Below are 16,542 nucleotides of genomic sequence, written 5' to 3'. Positions count from 1 at the left end.
ATTCCTTGCCATTCATGATGCTTGGGCAGAAATAAGAAACTTGATTCATCATAATGACAAATCTCTCTATAAAAGTGTGATTAAAAATTTTTAAATTATACCTGACACACAATGTTGCATTAGTGTACAACACAGTGACTTGACAACTCTATAGTTACGCTATGCTCATCGCAAGTGTACCTACCATCTGTCATCAGACAATGCTGTATCAATACCGTTGACTGTGTTCCCTATATTGTACATTTCATCTCCATGACTTATTCATCCCATAACTGGAAGCCTGTATCTCCCACTCCTTTTCACCCATTTTGCCAAGCCCCCACCCTCTCCCTGTTCTGCCAGCAACCTCCAGTTTGTTCTCTGTATTTACAGGTCTGATTGTGCTTTTTGTTTATTTATTCATCTATTTTGTTTTTTAGACTCCACATATGAGTGAAATCATATGGCAGTTGTCTCCCTCAATGTGACTTATTTAACTTAGCATGATACCCTCTAGACCCATCCATGTTGTTGAAATGTCAAGATCACATCTTTTTTTTTATGGCTCAAGACGGTGTGATACACACACATACAACGGAATATTACCCAGCCATAAAAATGTGATTCAAAACAAGCAAATGTGACATATCCATACAATGGAATATTACTTAGCATAAAAAGAATAAAATACTGATACATACTACAACACGAATGAACTTTGACAGCATATGTGAAGTGCAAAAGCCAGACACAAAAGACCACATGTTGCATGATTATATTCATATGAAAGGTCCAGAGCAGGCAAATCCCGAGACAGAAAGCAGATTAGTCATCACTAGGACCTAGGGATAGGGGAGAATAAAAGTGACTGCTAATTGTTCTGGTATTTCTTTTTGGAGTGAAGAAAATGTTCTGGAATGAGACAGTGGTGATGGTTGCACTGCATTGTGAATGTACAAATGCCACTGAACTATACACTCCAAAAGGGCTAACATGGTAGCCCTTGGCTAACATTTTACTATGTTTTCACCACACACCAAAAAAATGTGGTTTGAACTTACACATGGGATGAAGCAGACTAACTCTTCAGTTTCAAACCTCACCTGGAAAGACTGTCACATGATACAAGGAACTCAGTTTATCTCAGAAGAGCTGAAAGGTCCCATCAATCCTCAGGATTTCCTTCATCTAAGACAGTCAAGGCTAAGTTACACACTAAGCTATCTTCAGATGGGAACGTGTTTCCTATGCATTTTTTTTCATTTATTCAAACAGCATTAGTTAGGCACCCTATGATGTGCCAGGCACCATGACAATTATTTCTATTAATATTGACAAAAGAAGATGAGTAGGACACAGCCTATCTTTCACCAATTTCCTCACAGTCCAGAGGAAAGCCAGACACACGAAAAGATGCTTGTAACACAACACAAGACCGAGATATGTCCAGGCTGTGTGGGGGAGGGAAGAGGATGTCAAGGGTCAGGAGAGGCAACAAGCAGACAGGACAAATCAAATCCAAACTTCTATGTAACAAACAGCCAAAATCTGTCAACATGATTGATCTTCTGGTTTCTCCCCTCTTCCCAATGTCCAGAACTACTTGGATGGGCTGCATGACCACTTGTCAGAGATATTTTAGAAACAAAATTCACAAGCTAAGTATAAGCCTGACTGGATGAGCACTAAGACCCCTTCCGACCCTAGAGTCTAGGAATTCTGTGATTTAATTATTGAATACTTTGCTTGAGACTTTCAGAATCGCTTTATCCACTTCCTATTTCATTTCTTCCCTAAAGAAGTTTGCTTAAGTTTGTTTTTAAAAATCCATATACACATAGGTGCACCTGCGTGGCTCAGTTGGTTGAGTGTCCCCGACTCTGGATTTCAGCTTAGGTTATGATCCCAGGGTCATAGGATCAAGACCCGTGTCCACACCCAGTCTGGAGCCTGCTTAAGATTCTAAAATAATTTTTAAAATTTAAATAAATAAATAAGTAAACAAATAAATAAATAAAATCCATATAGTTAATAAGCAATACTGTAAAGTCCTCAAGAGTATTTCTCAATAGTAATTATTTCAAAAGAAAATGATACTAGGATAGAGCAAATCTGTCAGGGAAGTGAGGAGAGTTATAAAGAGTTCAGAATCCTACTGTGGTAGGTTCTGATCACATCTGTCTTGGTGTATATATGCGAGTGTGTGGAAGCCTATTGTCTCCTGCTTAAGGGCCCAGACTCTAAAATTAGAAGTAGCTTTGAAAAAGCCATTATTCTTCAAAATTTATTAAATTAAATCCCACTAACCTTAAAAGAAATCAGTGCAATCACACAAAACTGTTGAAGTTAGATAATTTATACTTATTACAAAGTTATGGTTAACTCAATGTGATAGAAAATTTTATTATTCTCTCAAAGAAAGATAATGAAACTCAAAATTTTCAGACCATTACAGTTGGATAATATTCTAAAATATCCTTGTTTTTAGAATAGAGAAATCTGGGGCGCCTGGGTGGCTCAGTCAGTTGAGTGTCTGACTTCGGCTCAGGTCATGATCTCACGGTTTGTGGGTTCGAGCCCCGCATTGGGCTCTGTACTGACAGCTCAGAGTCTGGAGCCTACTTTGCATTCTGCGTCTCCCTCTCTCTCTACCCCTCCCCCACTCATGCTCTGTCTCTGTCTGTCTCTGTCAAAAATAAGTAACATTAAAAAATTTTTTTAAAAAAGAGAGAAACCTGATAAAGTCAAAGTCATCATCAGATACCACCTCCTTAAGCAAACAAACTTTTTAACCTGGGCTAACAAGTAGCAAAACTATATAATTTGTGTTTCTTCTCCTATTAATTTTCCACTCACCATGGGAGGTTCCCAATAAGCACTGAGAAAAAAAATGTGGGTGATGTGCCAAGTAGATGCCGTCCCTCTTAGGACAGTTAATGACCAGATATTTCATGGGGAAGGGGGAATCTTATATCAGCCTCAAGCTACTCTAAGAACATCTTAGTGTCTGAAAGACTGCCTTTTGATTATTTATGGCTTACTACGGAACCCAAAAAGTGAAATACGACTAATCAGCACAGGATGGACACTTGCATCAAACTCCCTGTGTTGAACCCCAGCTCCATTCCTTACCCGTCTGACCTTGTTTATATAAAAACCAGGATAACAGTACCAGCCTTTTACAGTTATTATGAGAAAGAAATGAGTTAAAATTTAAATGAATTAAAGCACTAATATGCTTGCCCATAGTTAAGAATTTATGTACTACAGAAAGGCCTTCACCAGATTTTAGGAACGTTGCACAGTCATCACCTGAGGCATCATGGAAAGTTTCTCCTATAACAATGGATTACCTCAGCCTTCTCAAACCCTTTCCCTTGTGGAGTGCTCTCCATTCACTACTCTGGAACCCACTCCTACCAGAGCTCTTTATATAAAGTAGACGTACTGCTCTACTGTGGTTTGGAAATTCTCAAGGACAAGCTGTATGCAAACACAGCAAATAAGACCTCTAAGTTCTGTTTAGAAAGAGGTAACGGTATGTATTAACATAATTTAATTATAGTTCTGGGCACCAGGGTGGCTTAGTTGGTTAAGTATCTGACTCTTGATTTCAGCTCAGGTCATGATCTGAAGGTTCGGGAGTTCAAGCCCCCCACTGGGCTCTGCACTGACAGTGCAGAGCCTGCTTGAAATTCTCTGTCTTCCTCTCTCTCTGCCCCTCTCCTGTTCACAATCTCTCTCTCTTGCTCGCTCGTTTTCAAAAATAAAATAAATAAAAACATTTAAAAAATAAAATCTCCTTTCCATTTCCAATTAAAAAAAAATTGCAGTTTCATTTTCATACGGGATCAAGTTTATTTACCTCACAGAAAAAAATGGCATGTCCTTTAAGAAGTTGTCTTGTTATCAGTGCCCTCAGAAGAAGGAAGCTCTTCCCAGTGAATGCTCCTGACCTCCGTCCAAACGATCTTTCTCTTACAGCACAGAGCACCTGCTGCCTTGTTTTACATCAACTTTGCATATATCAACCATCTAAGAGGAGGGTTTGGGACTTGTCTTTTTATTACCTCAGGGTCTAGTCTAATACCTGGCATTTAGTAGGTCCTACATAAGTATTTAATGATGAATGAATGAATGAATGAATGAATGAATGAATGAACAATCAATAAACACACTTTAAGGCATTATTTAATCTCTTCCAAGATCTATGTTTTCTTCCAAGTTGGCCAGTGTCCCCTGGAACTCGATCCTTTGGGTCACTCTGCTTTCCTTTCTAAATTACAGGCAGTTTGACCTAGTGTTAATAGCAGTGACTCAGAGCCATTTGGAATCTCAGTTCTCCACTCACCAGCCTTGGGACCTTGAACATGTTAAGACTCCATGGGCATCAGTTTCATTGACTATAACGTGGGGATAATACCTGTGCCTATTCCATCAGATGTCAAAGGATTAAACACGCCATATGTGGAAAGCACTTAAAACAGTGACTGGCACACAGTAAGTGCTCTTCTAAATGTAGCTACTATTACTTCTACCCTCTAAAATCATGGCTATTTTTTTCCATTCCCTTGGTTCCTATGGGAAGAAGGTCTTGTCTATATTGCCCTCCACTGAGACGAAAGGTCAAAATAGCCTTCCTCACAGTCCTGCAAACACCAAACTGCTGGCATCCTTGGACTGAGCCCAAACCCTCTTCCTAAACCAACTTCTCCTCTCCAAGCACACACAAGCCCCATTAAGCTTTTCCTTTGCCACCACTCTTTCTTCCCCACCTGGCAACTCTATAATGTCATCAACCATCTTCCCTAAGTTCTTACTCATATCATTATCATGACCAACATCTCCACGGCTTACTAAACTCTGGCTTCAGCCAGCCTTGGAGATACTTCAAAGTTCCCTATAATTTGCAAGAAGGATAAGGGAGTTGCTTGTTTGGAAATAAGACAACATGTCCTGAATGAGATGCCCTATTTCCACATATTTGTTTATTGACCACTCTCCGGCCTGCAACAAGCTCAGTGAAGACCTCTACCAGATATGATACCAAAAGGTTGAGACAGCTGCAAAGGTTTCTGTTTCCCTGGAGATGGAGTTTCATGGAAGGCTAAGAATCACCACAGCAACCAGACTACAAAAACAGTCCGTGGGCTTCAGCCCCATAACTCTGGTAAAGCAATTTGTACTCCGTGAAAAGGCTGGGGCACAGAAGTTGAAAAATGATCAAAGTAAACACTGCTCTTCAAGCACCATTTTGTTGTGCTGATTTCAAGGCATCAAGTCACAGCATCAAAGTTCTGTTATGAAAGATGCACATCAAGTGCCAGGGATTTGCTGGGCTGAACTAACTGCTCTGGTGCGAAGGTCTAGAGATAAATTCATAGCACATTTTCCAAAACAACCATTTCAAATTTGCTCTGAGAGCACACCAGGGTAAAAATGTATACCATTATATCAAGTTACCCTGCCCATGCTAGAACAGCTGTTGATCCCAACCCTGGATTTAAAAGACAGAGAAAGAGGGAGCAGGGTGGGGGGGGGGGTGGAGGGGAGAAGGAGGGGGAGAGGTTTTTCTGATAAAAACCTTAGACTTCACGCCATATTGACCTTACATGGACTAATTCCTTTCTATAAATTTAAGAAAAAAATAATCTAAACCTCATTTAACACTAAATAAGAAAACAACCTGTTCTAGGGTCTCTAATTTAATAATCTATGCTACAGTTTGGTGTCTGTTTGTTTGTTTGTTTGTTTGTTTTTAATGTTTGGGGTACCTTGATGGCTCAGTTGTTTAAGTGTCTGACTCTTGATTTCAGCTAGGGTCATGATCTCAGTTTGTGGGTTCAAGCCCCACATTGGGCTCTGTGCTGGTAGTTGGGAGCCTGCTTGGGATTCTCTCTTTCTCTCTCTGCCCCTCCTCTGCTTGCACTTTCTCTATCACATGTACACGTGGGAGAGGGGCACAGAGAGGGAAAGAGACAATCCCAAGCAGGCTCCCCACTGTCAGCATAGAGCCCAACACGGGGCTCGATATCACAGTTCTGTGAGATCATGACCTGAGCTGAAAAAGCAAGAGTTGGATGCTCAACTGACTGAGCCACCTAGGCACCCCTATGCTATAGTTTAAAAAGCAAATAAGGAACTATAATTTATTACTTCTTTACTATATACAAGCAGCAACTATAAAGTATAGCAACTCAGAAACAAATTTCTTCAGGGATTTACAAAGCCTTTAAGTTTTATTAACATTATTGCAGTTAATTATTAACTATGTTACTACAGCTTGAATACACAGAACATTTTATTGTATTGTATTGTACTGTAATGTATTATTTTAAGGAGCTCAAAGTGGTACACCTGAGTAGCCTGACAACATCCTCAAAAGGTAAGAAAATATATCATTTCCGTTAGCCAGAATTCATAGAAAATATCTTCAGAACTCAATTATACTGGCAGTACACAATGCATTCATAAACAAAAATTGGTAGGGAGAGATCTGTAACTCAAATTACCTCGAATAGAACATTAAGAAATTTGATTAGAACAATGTGATATGTGCGCACACTTATCACGTTCCTCTCCTCTAGATGCATTCCATGTATAGTGCTACTTCCTGAACCTATTGTGGAGAGGGGGTCCCCTTGCACAGTTTCTGGGGTTTCAAACAAGATGCTCACTCAATCAGCAGGGAGTCAGCTATCCACAGGCCCCACTGGCCCAGCAGTTTGCATTACATAAGGAAGTAATTAGTAATATCTAACACAAATTGCTTCACAGGTAGGAATGAATGGCTCCACTTAAAGGCTTGCTGCATCTTTTCTGGCTTCTCCTTGTTTCATCTCCAGGTTAATAGCTGTGAAGTTACTAAGCTAACAGGGAGAAAACGTTCTTAATTCATATGCTTTGTGCAGCCATTTTTTCATTCGGCAGATACTAAATGGCTAGCTAGTATGTGTAAGGCACTTGGCAAATCAATCTTTCCCAAAGCATGGTGACAACTAAGAAATGTTAAGAAATAAGAAATTTTTGGGGGCGCCTGGGTGGCTCAGTCAGTTGGGCGTCCGACTTTGGCTCAGGACATGATCTCACATTCCGTGGGTTTGAGCCCCACATCAGGATCTGTGCTTAGAGCTCAGAGCCTGGAGGCTACTTCAGATTCCGTCTCCCTCTCTCTGCCCCTCCCCTGCTCATACTCTGTTTCTGTCTCTGTCTCTCTCTCAAAGATAAACATTAAAACAAATTAAAAAAAAAAAAAAAGAAAGAAGAAATTTTTATATATAGTTTATGTCTTCATTTTCATGGGTATTAAAAACGTAATTTCACGTTGAGGATGTTAGGGTAAAGCCAGTTTGTTTTTTTTTTAATTTAAAGAGAAATACTGGTAATAATACAGGTAGTATATGAACTCAGCAAAAACTGTGAAGACAGACAACACAGAAATGTATTTTTGGGAAATGCCACTCTGTAAGGACTTCAAATGCAAAGTAGGTACAAAATTTGTTCTCAAGAAATTCACAGTTTAAAGGATGAAAAAGATATATGGGAGGAGAGAGGGGGTCACTTCACTGGGTCCTGAGGGTAAACAGGGCAGAACAGGAAGAATTAAGGGGACACAGGCAGGGAGAGCCTCAAGAGAAATATCAAAGCAGGAGAGGGAACATGGGAAGGTGTGGGGAACACCTAATTCACATGAAGCTGAGGAAATGTAGAAAAGAATATAGAGAAATAAAATTGGAAAGGTAGACTGCAGCCAGATATCAATGGGCCATGAAAGCCAAGCTTAACTAATCAGTGAAGGCAAAGAAAGAATACCATGTAATATAATTCACTCACCTGTGACCATGGCTTGCCTCCTGAAAAATAAAGGGTACATCTATTTCTAGCATATCAGGTATCACTTAATGACATTAATGCATTAATTTATTAAATCCACTTCAATTGCTTCACTTATTTGCCCAAAAGAATATATATTGGTAATTGAGCTAAAAAAAAAAAAAAAATCCCATTTTGGATGCTGTTCCAAATTTTATATGGTGTCATTACTGAATTACCAAAGAGTATCTCACAAGGTAAGGAAATTAAACTTTATTCCTCAAATCCAAGTCTCTCGGACCTAAAGGAATTCATTCCCTGGGTTTGTTCCCAGCTCACAAGCCTTCAAGAAACACTTGATGAGTTTGGGGTATATTTTAACCGAAAAACAATCAAAGAATCAGAACTACTCTGAGGTACTTGCCTTCAACACTTTTTTTTTTTCTGTTTTTACTTTTATTTGCATGTATTTTATGCAGAATTTACTCCCGGGTCATAAGTTTTTGTTTCTTCAGTTTCTTCTGGATATCTTTTTCTTCTGTGCAACCTCCTCTTCTGGTTTAGGAACAATCTGCTCTTTTTCAGTAAGGATCATCTCAATGTGGCAGGGAGAGCTCACATATGGGTTAATCTGACCTTGAGCCCTGTAGGTTCTACGCCGCATTTTGGGGGCTTTGTTCACCTGGATGTGCTCAATGACCAGAGAATCTACATCTAAACCCTTAAGTTCAGCATTACTCTCTGCATTTTTAAGCATGTGCAGTAAAAAGTCAGCAGTTCTTTTTGGGCCACCGACCCTGTGTCCTGCCCCACTGTTTGGCCTGGGCACACCTACCAACTCCACCATTGTAGCATCAGAATGGCACACATTGCTTCTGCGAAGTGACATTTTCAGATACTTAGTGGCTTTTCGGATATGCATACCCTTGATGGCCTAGGCAGTTTCCTATGTGTTCTTAAAGTGAACACAAAGATTTGAACCTCTTGCTTTGCATGATTTTGTCGGGTTTTCCGGGTCAAGTGAATAGCGAACCAGTTTCAGAGATCACCTCAGGCCGCTTATGGGAAGAGGAAGAGCAGTGGCTCCTGGGAGAATTCACGTGCACTCCGCCTTCAACACTTTTTACAAGGAACAACTCACAGGGCTTGGTAACTCTGGTCCCAGTTATATGCAAAAATCTATATCTCTGATCCTTTGTTCTCTCCTGTAGAAGAAGTACGTCCAACAGTCCTTTATCTCTGCCTCTACTTTACCATCCCTAAAGGAAAACAGCTCTGACATTCTTCATCCTAGGAATGTCTTCTTGAGACGCCCTCCTAAGTCTTCACAAGACCTAACAAGTTTCCAGTACAAACCTGAAACAGTTTGGGGTCATAATCTCTCCCACTTTTTGAAAAATCAAGTGAACTGTTGGTAAGCAATTCTGGAATGAAAACAGGATTGTCTGATTTACAGAAAATGATTTGTCTGCCGTCAGGGAGAAGCAGTTAATTATCCTTGGCTGAGAAATGGAGAAAAGGAACTTTCACTACTACACGACCACTAACAGTGATGCTTCCCAATCTTGTATTCCTTCCAGTGTGAGAGTCTGGACATAGCATTCACTTGGGGGTAAAGAAAAGTTGTGCCGAAGAATCTTACTTCGGGATTCAGTTTCCCCATGAATGAAGAGGCTAGAACAAAGCCTAGTTATGTGACCAACTGACAGTAACAGTCTTTATGTCAGATCCCTAGGAAGAGATGTAGCTGACAAGAAAAAATGGCCTGATGTGACTGAACCATCCGTTCAGAAATGCCAGGTCACACTAAATGGCTTGTGTACTCAATGAAAAGACTGACAGAAGTTTAGGTTAATCTGCCAAAGTAAATACAAAAGAACAAAACAGAAGATTTTTCCTCTTTCAAAAACTGAAAATATTCCAAAATGAATTTATTGAACTTTTCAGACCAGTGTGAACATGTCTTAGAGAATTTCTTTCCTACCCCACGCCACATTTTTTTTTTTTTTTAATTTTTACTTTAACTTCGGGTCAGTGTATGCCCTGTAGTCCTTTAGGCTTGGCAGAAAGAAAACAAATCATGAAATACTCAAAGTTAATCCTAAGGGCAAATAAAGATTTATAGTGGTCTTTCAAAATAGGTAGTGTTGACAAGATAATGAGACAAGTTAATTTATTTGATTTTGCTAATTTCTTCTAGACATACTTTTCAATGAGAGAGCTTCATGATTTAGACCGAATTGCAGGAAGACTGGCAGATTTTTCTAGTTACTATTGAAATACAGAACTTCCGATAAATAAAAAAAAAAAAATATATGATTTTAGAAGAGTCAATGCAAACAACATGATTACACCGTCAGGTTCTAAAAACATAATTTTGTTGGGATAATCCTCCTTAATAAAGACAATGGCTGCTCTTGGTTAACCATAAATCCTTAGGCTGGGAACAAGTCTCAGTCATTACAGCTGACTCATTTGGTGACAGGGAATTCTTTTAGGTCAATGGGCAATGTGCTAAATGGTCACTGTTAGGCACACTGGCCAGCTCTGGATCCAAGGTGCAAAGTTATGAAGTTCTCTCATTTTTATTCCACTTGTTTTACTTCTTCCTGCCATTTTCCCCCCAAATACTTTACTGTCTGTTCCAGAAGCAAAAGAATAGGGAAAAGGGTGAAATTACAACCACTGGACTTGGTTACTGCAAACAGATCTGATAAAATTCTGAAAGAAGCCAGAGGAAAAAACACAAAATCAAATTTGTGTATAATAAAGCCACTGATTTTTAGTGATAGAAGAGACGTTAGAGATATTCTACTTCAGATATTTGTTGTAGATAAGGAAACTGAAACCTGAAGAGGTAATGGTATGCCCAAGTTCCACGCTGGTTATGGCATCATGGAGACTAGAACTCAAATAACCATTCCAGTAATCTAGCTTCTACTTATCTTACTAATGGAACTATCTACGTCTTTCTTTATAGATTCAACTCTCTACTATTGGAAAAGAAGGGCTTCCCCAAGTCTTCCAAATTTAGAGCCAGCCTTTAACTAGTGGATAAGAACACAGAAACATAAGAAACGCCAAGAAATAACTTTGCCCCCTGCAAAGCACCACATGATCTGTCCCTTAACTAACTCATCCCATCTCCTATTGCTTTCCTCCTTGCTCACTCTACTCCAGCCACCCCAGCCTTCTTACTTACCTCCAACAAGCTGCTTCCAAGCTTAGGGCTTTGACATCAGCAGGTCCTTCATCTGGCCTATTCTTCCCTTGGACCTGTGCATGACTCCTTTTCATCATTCAAGTGCACCTCCTCAAAGAAGCCTTTCCTAACCACCCTAACAACCACCCCTTCCTGTCTCCTAAATGGGTACCCTATGTTCAAAACAACATAAGCACTATGAAGGCTGAAATTCTGCCTTACTTACCACTGTATTTCTAGTCCCAGAACAATGCCTGCACCTGGTAAACACTCATACATTTTTAGAACGAATAAATGAATCAACGTATGAAAGACAAAGGAAAAATGAACCAACATATGGGGTAGATTCCACAACATGATGCTGAGAAATCTCTCCATTTATGTTTTTATATAAAATTGAAAGGGAAAGAAGGCAGTTGTATATATAGAAAATTACCACAAAGCCCACTGGCTTCTATCTAAAGCATATCTGCTAGGTATTTCTGATAAAAGGTCATTGCCAATAAAACAAAAATAACTTTCAGCCTACTTGAGATATGCAAGAATCCAAGATCAAGTCATAATATATTTCAAAGTTCACCTGATTCTGCCAGCAGGAGCCCTGGAGTGCTGAATTTTTGGGCATGTGAATGATATATTTTTATTGAAACATTTTCCAAGATTCCTTTCCAAATTCAACTCCATGGTCTTTTTATCCCTAAAGGGCAAAACACTAACCTGTTTCCAAGCTATTTGGTAATATTTTGGCACAGATAATCCAGTAGAGAGAGTTGTTTGTATAGAAAAGAACTATCGTTAGTAACAGGACGTCCCAACCTGCCCCTCTTTCTAAGCTCTTAACCTATAGATGACAACCCAGCTATTTACATGTAATACTTACCAGATGGCTATTTCATTGTAGTTCAAAGATCCACCTTTCCAATATGACTGAGTCAACAAACAACACCAGGACCAATATTTAAGCTCATGGTTAAGGAGAGCAAAATGATTGAGATCATCTCAATGGGAGCAAGATCAGGGGAAGAATTCACTATCTGCCATATCTTTGCTACCTTTGGCAAATTCTCAAGATTAGGAGTGTCAGGGCCACCAATGCCTGGTACTGTGCCTGACAATAACAGGCGCTTAATAAATACTGATTCAATGATTGAATAAATGTCTAAACCTTGGGAAAACCCACCTTGCCCAAAGATACTCACTGCACATTGACCCCATCTATAGGAATTATGTGCTGCAGATACAAGCTTGGGCTCTGCCAACTACTTCCAAACTCCGGACCTAGAGTAGAGTATTTAGCCTCTCAGCCTCAATTTCCATGCCTGTAAACTAGAGCTAACAACAAGTCCTTTGCAAAGGTGTTGAGAAGACAGACCAAAATGCCAGTTTCCATAATCCTCTGAAGAAGCAGCTTACCAGTGTTTGATTTTGGCCCTGATCAGTGTGCTACTATTACCTCCTGCCTGTAGGTACTTGGATTTTGAAGTAGGATGAGAAACCAATGACATCTGCATACTTGATCCTCAGCCACCTGGCTTCCAAATAAAGAACATTTCTTTTGCCATTTCCCAGCCTTCCCCTCAACCTTTGGGATCTGGGTCTCCTTAAAGACCAGGCCCAAGAGACAGAGCTTGGATAGCACAAATTCACAGGTTTCTTCACCATCTTCCTGTTGAGGCAAGGCTAACTTGGGCAGACCCAACTCTTACTCTCCAAATTTCACTGCAATTCTGGGGACTTCAGAGTCCAACAAAGAATGCATGGTCCTGAGAATACCACATTCATTCCACACCTAACCCCAACACCTCATCTACTCCAAATCAACCTCAAATGTATGAACAGAAACTCAGTCACCTGCCTTTCCATCTGGAATATGACTCTAGAGAAATAGGCACACATGGGAAGTGCTAAAACCATGAACTCCTTCCAAGGAAGCTGAAGTCACCAGGTTATGAGGGAGAGCTAGAGATTTTCCCCAATCTGTGGCTGGGAGGTTTGGGGACAAACATTTGTCTTTAGAGGTCTATCTAAATTGCCCCTCCCAGTGTTAAAGATTATACCAATTCATCCAACTTTGAAGACCTGAGTACATGGTTGAATGCCCATTCTCCACCATAAACACCAACGGGCAAGGCTATCAAGCACAAGCTTTCACAGCTGCCAAGGTACTTGCTTTCTTCAACGTATTTCATACTCCTCAACTGGCTCCATTTTATTTACCAGCCTCCTCCCCTAGTCATGGAAAATTCTCCCTCTAGCTCTCAGCCAAACCACATCCCTATTTCAAACCTCTCCAAATTCTCACCTCCAAAAACCATTGCCAGGCTAACACACCTGGCTCCAATTACTCCAGCAACAAGCCTCCTCCAGCCCCAGCCCCACATCCTTCCAACATGCCTGATTCCTTAGCACTTCTGTGTTTATCTCAGCCCAGCTGTCCTTGATTAAGCCTGTTTGGCTAAGTTTTTATCATATGTGTTTAGAGCAATAATATGTTTCAATGTCTCTGTCCTTTCTGTTTACAGGTGTTGTTCTCTGCCCTGGTGTACACATCCAAGCACAAGCTCCACGAGCTCCTGCTCTCCTCACTCCCACAATGCTTTGCACTGGTGCACAGTCTACGAAGGCTGCTGCTGATGACTGTCCAGCTGCCTGGGTCTAATTACATGAGGAAGGGCCTTTGCTCGGGCAAACTGAAATGATTAGTTCTTCTAATCTTCAGTATTTCAAATAAATAAAAGAGAGTGGGAAATTCTTTGTGTGTACCCTGTCCTGATAAAACAGCAAAACTGTTTGGAAAATCATGAAATTTCTATTGTACAAGGCAGTAAGATCTAAGCAGTCAAACTCAAAAGCATTTCCCAAGTATTTGGAGGCTAGATTTGTCCCAGATCTGTAAACCCTACGTAATCCAGGTTTTCTTAAAACACACATACACATGAAGATATGAGATACACATAGTTTACATTTCAGCTATTAAGTGGCTCCCACTGGATGCTAAGGGTTTCCTTAAAAACATTTTCTAGTTTAACAATCCAAGAAACACTTTTATCTACATTTCAATTGATGTTTTGTACTAAATGCAAGTTTTGCTGTTTTTCAATTTGGAGACCTGAATTAACTAACTATATTTAAAAATATAACCTTAACAAAAAAAAAAAAAAAGAGGTTAGAGTGGGAGAGAGCCAAAGCATAAGAGACTCTTAAAAACTGAGAACAAACTGAGGGTTGATGGGGGGTGGGAGGGAGGGGAGGGTGGGTGGTGGGTATTGAGGAGGGCACCTTTTGGGATGAGCACTGGGTGTTGTATGGAAACCAATTTGACAATAAATTTCATATATTGAAAAATATATATATATATAACCTTAACTCTTAATGTAGACTAAAAAAAAAAAGAAGAAATAAAGAAAAGAAACTCAAAAGATTGCACTGAAAGAAATACTGAATCTCAATCTTCCCAGTCTTTTATTGACAAATAAAGAAACTGAGACTCACATGGTTCTATAGATTTGCTCAAGTTTAAACAAAAAAGATCTTGATAAATGGAGAGCCAAGTTCTCTATTAGCACTCATAATTCACTACACCTTGAAACCTGAATTAGGAAACACTACTTGGGGCACCTGGGTGGCTCAGTAGTTAAGCATCTGACTTTGGCTCAGGTCATGATCTCACGATTTGTGGGTTTGAGCCCTGCACTGGGCTCTGTGCTGACAGCTCAGAGACTGGAGCTTACTTCAGATTCTGTGTCTCCCTCTCTCTCTGCCCTTCCCCTGATCATGTTCCATCTCTCTCTCAAAAATAAACATTAAAAAAAATTTTTTTAAAGGAAACACTACTTCATGACTAACCCAAACATACTAGTATCAATAATCGGATTGCTCAGAAAACATAATTATTTCCAAAATAAAATCTCCAAATAAAAATTGCTAACAGTCTATTTAATAAAACTCGACTGTTACAATCAACTTCTGCACATTCACTCAAGCATTTATTTCACATATCTTTATTGAGTGTTCACTATATGCTGGGTATGTTCTAATTACTGGCGATCTCAGTGCACAAAATAAAACATCTCATGGATATTCTTGTAGAAGGGACAGAAAACAAACACATTTAAATATAAATATCAGGTCATATTTTATCAGATGATAGGAGTTTTTTTGTTTTTGTTTTTTTATTTAAAAAAAAATTTTTTTTTCAACGTTTTTTTATTTATTTTTGGGACAGAGAGAGACGGAGCATGAACGGGGGAGGGGCAGACAGAGAGGGAGACACAGAATCGGAAACAGGCTCCAGGCTCTGAGCCATCAGCCCAGAGCCTGACGCGGGGCTCGAACTCACAGACCGCAAGATCGTGACCTGGCTGAAGTCGGACGCTTAACTGACTGCGCCACCCAGGCGCCCCATGTTTTTGTTTTTTTTTTAAGTTTATTTAAAAAAATGAGAGAGACAGAGCATAGGTGGGGGAGGGTCAGAAAGAGAGGGAGACACAGAATCCAAAGCAGGCTCCAGGCTCCAAGCTGTCAGCACAGAGCCTGATACAAAGCTTGAACTCACGGACCGTGAGATCATGACCCTGGCCAAAGTTGAACACTCAACTGACTGAGCCACCCAGGCGCCCCAGATGATAGGAGTTATTTTTAAAAAGTAAAACATGGTTTGGAGACAGTAGGGGTGAGTATGGCTATTTTAAAGGAGGAGGTCCATTGGGCTCTCTGCTGTCAGCACAGAGCCCACTTTGGATCCTGTGTCTCCCTCCTTTGCTCCTCCCCAGCTTGCTCTCTCAAATATAAATAAACATTGGGGTGCCTGGGTGGCTCAGTCAGCTGAGTGTCTGATTTCAGCTGAGGTCATGATCTCATGGTTCCTGAGTTCCAGCCCTACGTCAGGCTCTGTGCTGACAGCTTGGAGCCTGGAGCCTACTTTGGATTCTGTATCTCCCTCTGTGCCCCTCCCCCACTCACACTGTCTGTCTGTCTGTCTCTCTCTCTCTTTCTCTCTCAAAAATAAATAAACGTTAAAAAATTGTTTTAATAAACATTTTAAAAATTATAAATGAATGAATGAATGAATGAATGAATAAATGAATGGGATGGTCAATGAAGGCCTCTCTGCGGAGATACCAGCAGGGCAGGGACTGGATGAAAGGAAGGAGAAGCGCTCCAGGCAGAGGACTGGAGGCAGGAGTGTGCTCTGTGCCTCTGGAGGACATCAGGCCTAACAACTACAGTGCCGCAAGATTGGTGAGAAGCTGGGTGAGGGGTGACCACTGTGCCAGGGATTTTATCCTAAATGTAATGAGAAGTCACTGCAGGAAGCTCAGCTGGTGAGTTTTGTGACTTGGACTTGAAAGGATGACTGAGGCTGCTGTGTGGAGAATAGATCTTATTAGTTAATAATGATAGCAGCTAACACTCATTGTGAGATTACAGCCCAAGCACTGTTCAAAGCACCTGTCACATCTTAACTGTTTTATTGGCATAGCATCTATGAAGTAGATACTATTATTTAAAAACCTGCACAGAGTCACACAGCTCATAAACAGTGGAGC

General features: G+C 40.2%; 1 protein-coding gene and 1 pseudogene across 1 annotated transcript in view; both read right to left on the bottom strand.

Annotated features, from left to right (window-relative positions):
• Positions 1 to 16,542, bottom strand: part of TGFBR3 (transforming growth factor beta receptor 3) — a 209,634-nt gene that overhangs the window by 87,625 nt on the left and 105,467 nt on the right. The window lies entirely within an intron of this gene.
• LOC125172558 (60S ribosomal protein L17-like) lies at positions 8,274 to 8,890 on the bottom strand (annotated as a pseudogene).

The sequence above is a fragment of the Prionailurus viverrinus genome, chromosome C1, assembly GCF_022837055.1.
Source record: "Prionailurus viverrinus isolate Anna chromosome C1, UM_Priviv_1.0, whole genome shotgun sequence".
Taxonomy (NCBI): domain Eukaryota; kingdom Metazoa; phylum Chordata; class Mammalia; order Carnivora; family Felidae; genus Prionailurus; species Prionailurus viverrinus.
Note: the sequence above shows the minus strand (reverse complement) of the source record. Positions and strands in the feature narration are given on the sequence as shown.